This window comes from Alligator sinensis, unplaced genomic scaffold (genome assembly GCF_000455745.1).
Source record: "Alligator sinensis unplaced genomic scaffold, ASM45574v1 scaffold301_1, whole genome shotgun sequence".
In the NCBI taxonomy this organism is placed as follows: Eukaryota; Metazoa; Chordata; order Crocodylia; family Alligatoridae; genus Alligator; species Alligator sinensis.
In genome coordinates this window covers 1,808,899-1,815,033 of record NW_005842035.1, presented here as the reverse complement: position 1 = coordinate 1,815,033, position 6,135 = coordinate 1,808,899, and the positions used below count along the sequence as shown (strand labels likewise).

Here is a 6,135-nt window from a genome sequence, read left to right as displayed (position 1 = left end):
CGCTCTTCTGTTGCTCCTGGTCCTCACCCCTCTCCATGCTACTTCTCTTCCATTGACCAGGCACCAGCACAGCCCCCTGGGCAGCAAGCTGCCTTCTCCCAGCAGAGCCACTGGAAGATCACAGAGCGGTGTCCTGCTCCCATGCACACTAGTTAACCCCCGTTCTCCCAAGTCCCTTGCCCTCGGAGCACTTTGCAAAGGTTCATGAAACCTCACCACTCCCCTGCAAGCATCATGATCCCCCACCTTGACAGGGGGAAACTGAGGCAAAGAGAAATGAATGTCCGTAGTTGTTAGCAGAGCTGGGTAAGGAACCTGGGAACCCCCCCCAACGCCCCAGCCCCATGCTCTAAGCAGCAGATGGAGCAATGCCTAAGGCACCTTGCTGTCATGAAGGAGGTAGTCGATTTTCAACAGACCAAGAGTCGAGGGGGGTCTAGGACTACCCAAATCTTGCTGTTAGCAGCCGCCAACAGAAAGGGGGGGGACACGACACATAAGTTGGGGGAAAAAAAAATCAAAGCAAAATGGTTACAGGTGCCTACTCAAACAGAAAAGTTGTCCAGCTTGTCTTGAGGACAGCTAGAAGGGACATAATTGTGGAGCGCTGGTCCAAGCCAGAGCCTGACCACATACAGCCCTGTCACAGGGAACCAAGGCAGCCAGACCCGGGCTCACACCCAGCAAAGTGCACTCACCAAAAGGTCACATTTTTCCACTGCATTTGAAGTCTGGGTATTGCTAGTGTTGCTAGAATCCTCTCTATGCGATCAAAACAGTGAGTCGCCAGGCAGATTAAAAGTATCATCTTTGAAACTATGAAACGCTTAGATTTCCTTTAAAAAGTCAGCTATATTAAGTCACATCTTAATGGGATGAATGGACAGGCTGGTCCTCAAGGCAAGACAACCATGATGTTGCTGGGCTCACAGTTAATTAACGAGGGAGGCAGCCATCACGCAGCTCCCCACCATAACGACATTCATCCACGCAGTGGAAACACTGCAGATGCTCTCGGGCTCACCCTGCCTCCAGTGCAATCTGCAAAGGGACTACTTAGCACCAAAAGTAGCAGTAGGGAATGACCTGGCCTCATGGCCAGGAGACTCGTGTGACACAAGTGTGCTTTGCACGGTATGGCCGTGGCAACCCCTGCTGTTCTTCACCTGCCGACCGGCATGTCTGCCGGCTCATCTATGGAAATAAAACACACGATCACGATACTTCATGCAGCTCTAGTGCCTTTTTTTCCCCCTTGCTGTTCTTTTCTAAATGGAAAGGAGATTGAAAACGGGATTTCTTAAGGGCACATGCTCCGTTCACGGACCTACTGATTCACTCTACATAGCACCAAAGCACAATGACTCCGACAGGTTCGGCCGCAGCAGGGGTGGAGGCAGGGGGAAGGTCTCTCGTTGGGACTCTGGAGGCTGTTCCTTGCTACAGACGTCCCTTGTCAAGTGAGGGAAGCAGCTTCTTCCAAAGAGCTGTGTGATGACTTCCTTGCTGAACCAGGCTGTCCTGATGCTCTAGGAGCCGTCCCACATCTAAGCGTCCGTGCCTCCAGCGTCGTCACAGATCCCATTGGGCGACACGCTGGTCAGAGCCAAGCCCTCCTCCGGATCCTGCAGCCCATCTACAAGGGGAAGGAGACGGAGTCACTGCGGGAGCCGTGGGCAGCCGTCCCAGTTCCTACTAACCTCCTCTTTGCAAACGGCAACTGATCATTTAAATAACAGAGCCGCAGCAGCCGCCTTCATGGGAGCCCAAAATTGTCAGTGCCTTTTGCGATCGCCCCTACTTCCTAAAGCAGGGGTTCATGCTCCAATGCCAACTCACCTGGACAGCTCACAGGGCCAGAGCTTCCCAGTCCCAGTCTTGCAATCTGATCCACCCTAGGACAGACAGCAGGGTGAGGATTTCTCTCACCCCATCCTCTTACCCCTTCACTTTTCAGTGGTAAAGCACGTGCCTTAGTACTACACAGGCTGGGCAATGCTGTGGGGCTCAGGAAAGCCCCAGCTGTAACATTGCTGTGTTAATTATTGTAATGATGGGACCCCTCAGGTGGCAGGCATTAGAACTGGTCCCCGACAAGGCAAAAAGAAATGAGTCCAGGCTCCCTCCTAAGTGAGTTGTAATGTCTGGCCAACGGGGCCCCCTGCGGGATGGGGACGCTGCCAGGCCATGCAAGAGGTGCAGGAAGTCTGCTTGAAACTGTGTTTTCAAAGAGCAGCCAGTGCAGTCTGGAGCAGGACTCCAAGCCGTTGCGGAGAAACCTGCCGTTAACAATGCCCAGGGAACGCGGCTGGCTAGTAATCACCGCCAGGAGTAGCTGAAGAAAGAAATGCTCCCACTGGGTTTTAATAGGAGCAAAGAAAAGATCTGGCGGAGCAGAACGCCTCCCAAGACAGCATCCTGCGTGGTCCCTTTCCCTTCCAAGCCCTATCACCCAGGGACAGGGGCAGGGTGGCAAGTCACTCGCTCCCGCTGTGCAAACACGCATGAACAGGGCAGGGACACGAGAGAGGGGGTGGAAAGAACGATGTGGACTTGTGCACGGCTGGCAGCATGGGCACCGGTGGGAACAGGCGTGAGCTCTGGTGTGCAGGCAGGGGGATTAGTGCATTGTCCTGCAGCACTCGGAGACACGAAGAGCTGAGCACTTGCATAGCGGTGCTGTTCATTTGCCACGTGCAGTTTAGGCGTGGGCTGGCTGATCCACTGCCGCAGCACACCCAGCACTGTCTGAAGGCTACTGCAATCGCTGCTGAGCACAAGCAGCTAGAGGCATGCAGCAAGGAAGCCCGTGTGCTGCCGAGAGGGTCTGTCAGAATTGCTGCTAAGGCTGGGGATGGCAACCGGGCTGTGCCAGTGCTCCTGCTGGGACTGCAACCCAGACATCCCGGACTAGAGGGGTTTCTCCCCAGGGAAAGCAGCCAGCAATTGGTTTGGGAATCAGAGCCAGCTAGAGCTTCTCGAGAAGACCTTGCGTGTTAGAGGGAGCACTCAGCCTCACAGGGGAGACTTGGGTCCCAAGGCTTGTCCTGACTGACCACTGCTGAAGCTGGAAAACCTGGGAACATGGCCACAGGACAAAAGCAGAGCTGCCACGTATCACAAGAGACAAGTGTCCGCGTTGGGACGCCCCTGCTGGGAACACGGTGGAGTGGAGCATACCCTCAGAAACATGGTTCCTGGTCGCTGAATGTCCTTTCCTCCAGCTTCTCCTGCCCCAGGGGAGGCACCGCAGGAAGGCAGGGAGGCTCCGCTTCTCTCTCTCCTTTTCATCTATGAAATAAAAGAACGTCAGCACCGAGGGACGAGGCCCCCTCAAATCCTTGCTAACCCCGGGGGGGCATCGGCCCACCCTGGATCATGCATAATACAGCTGTAAACCACTGCAAAGACACTACTTTTTGCCACGTTGCATCCAAGGTCACACCCCAGAGTCCATCTAGCCCAGCACCCTGGCCGTCGCAGGGGCACAGCAGGGATACTAAGGTACTGGGGCAGGACGTACCCAGACCGATTCACCCCCTGCCCTCCTTCCCCTTGCAGCTTCCACCACTCATTCTTCAACCTCAGAGCTCGGCGGCTTGGCTCCGTGCATGCAATTCACTCATTCAAGTCACGGGGCAGCCCTCCGAGCTCTACGTCGGACGCTGGAAACAATCCCCCCATCTGGCAGTTAACCAGCACGTGCCGCGGCTTGCCAGTTTCCAACACTGAGAACTTTCTGAATGACTGCCGCTGATGAGCAGGTTTGCCTGGCACTTTGGACCAACACAGCGGCTGTTAGCAGCCTGGCGACACGTAGGGAAGTGGGTATTTGGTCATCCGTGCACGCGATTCCCAGCACTAACAGGTTAAGCCAGGGCCCACCGATCCGCAGGTGGAAACCTCGCTCCTCAGTTGTCATGCTTAGCCTCTGCCATCCCTTCTACTGCTCCCTGCCATGCCGACTGCTTTATTTCCAGCAGGTCTCTCCACCTCCCTCCCCTGCAGCCTCCAGCAGTGAAGGCCTAGGAAGTTCTGATTCAGAAGCCGTGCCCCTCGCTCCTACTCTCAATAGCGACTGATCTGTCCAATCGGCTCAATCCCTTTGTGAATCTGGCTAAACTATCAGCTCCTAGCACACCTGGCGGCCACAAGCTCCGCACCTGGACACGCCAGGTGAAAAAGAAATTGCTCGTTTGCTTTAAACTTTCTCCCTACCAGTTTCATTTGGTGACCCCTTGTTCTTGTGTTTAGAGACAGTCTGTAATAAATCCCTAGTGACTTTCTCTTCACCATTTTCCATGTTGTAAACCCTGCTCAAGTTCCCCCTCAAGCATTTTCCCCTCTCAAGCCCAGCAGAAATGATACCGAAGCTGTAGGCACACAGGTCCACGGAGACAGATGTGGAGCAGCCCAGCAGGCCCCTGGGGATGCTCTTCTCTCCCTTACTAGCTGCCAAGGTACCTCCTGCATCTCTTACTAAGAGCCAGGACAAAACTCCTGGCAGGAAAAGTTCTTTGGGTAGATGTGACACGTGCAATGACCTGCACCAGCCCAGAGATGCCAAGCCAACAAGGTAATACCCCAAGGGAGGTATTTTTCCACCTCTGCTGCTGCTATTCTGGCAAGATGTTGTGATGGGAAGGATCCAAAGGGTTCGGTGACTTGAGGGATTGAAGCAAATGCAGCGAGTCCAGCAAGGCCCCTTGAGAGAAGTGAGGCAGGAGAAGGGTGCATCTTGCTGAGCACAAGTAAGTGGGAAGGGGGGAAAGGCTTGACAGACTGTTGCCTTAGTGCAAAGCCACGGGTGCCAACAGTTGCAATTGCCACCAGCTGTCTGAAGAGGGCACAGTGGGCTTGATGGAAGTGAAGGGACCGGGTCCAGATTAGGCCACAGCTTCCCCAAAAATTCAGATTTAGGACTCTGGATTGCAGAGCACACCTGAGATAAAGGGTTCTCCACTGGATTCATTCAGATCTAGAGCCAGGGAAAAGGCAAGCACAAATCGGATGGCCTCTGGCTCCATCCTGCCGAGAGACAGGCCTGAGACCACAGTTCCCTGGAAGCAGCTGGGCAAAGGGGACTATGCAGGGTCCTATAACAGGGGAAGGGGCATAACATTATGGAAAAGCAGGGCTAGCACGAATTGCAGGTCCCATCTAATCCAACCGGGCAGGATCATCCCCATCTAAACCACCCCAGGAAAGTATCTGTCCAACTTGCCTGGAGAGGGGAGCCAGGCCAGTTGCCCTGGGGCTTGAGGGTAGGCGAGATGGTCCCATGCCAGCGAGGTGCTGTTTTACATGCAGCGCCTCGAGCGAGTCTGTCACCACGAGGGGCAGACAGGACGGAGCGGATGCTGTGCCCGCGCCGGGGGGACGAGAGACAAGGCAGGCAAGAAGCAGGAAAAGCAAAAAAAAGGCCAATATGGAGAAGGGATCCAAGACAGGAGGTGGAGACACCCAAGGGCAGGGGGCAACGAAGGGGAGCCCAGCGGAGCTCCTGCACAGACCGCAAGGAGGAAATGCCGCAAGCCAGCACCCACTGCCTCCCCACCTGTGCCACCATCCACCCCACTGACTCCTGCCCCTCTCCCACACACCAGAGTGAAAGGCCGTGCCCTTCACCTGCACGGCAGAAGGAAGAAGTGCTTTCCTGCCCCTGTTCCCACCTGCCAGCTTCTCCACGAAGGAGAACTAAAGGAGAGGGAAAAATAAAGCCCCTGGGCACAGAGGTGAAAGGGAGTGTTGGAAAAAGCAGGAATTGGCAGACATCAAGGCTGGCCCCTCTCCGAGGCCTCAGGAGCCATGGAGACATAATGCAGATGAAGGGCCACGGGGCAAGGGAGGCAGGGGGAGGCTTGCAAGGAGCAGAGTGTGCAGGCGGGGGAAGCATGTGAAAACAAAGGGGAAAGAGAAGCAGGGAGGGAGGAAGAGAAGCTGCCAGGAGAACTGGAGCAACGGTGGGAAAAGAAACAGGCTGCACCGGGCCCAGTCCAAGAGGGACGGGAGCCCCGGGCCGTTCACCCCTGCCCCAGCGATGGGAGGGAAGAGTCCAACTGGCTGCCACTGACTTGCACACACGTCTTTGCTTTCCCATCACTGAGCAAGCTCTGTCCTCAAAGCCAGCTGGGC

General features: G+C 55.4%; 1 long non-coding RNA gene across 1 annotated transcript; it reads right to left on the bottom strand.

The window, feature by feature from the left end:
* Positions 1-6: 6 nt before the first annotated feature.
* Positions 7-5,653, bottom strand: LOC112550097. Its single transcript, XR_003093762.1, has 3 exons — positions 3,181-5,653; positions 1,840-1,895; positions 7-1,636 (listed from the first exon to the last, which is right to left on the bottom strand). It is a non-coding gene; the product is annotated as an uncharacterized LOC112550097 (long non-coding RNA).
* Between the last annotated feature and the right edge of the window lie 482 nt (positions 5,654-6,135).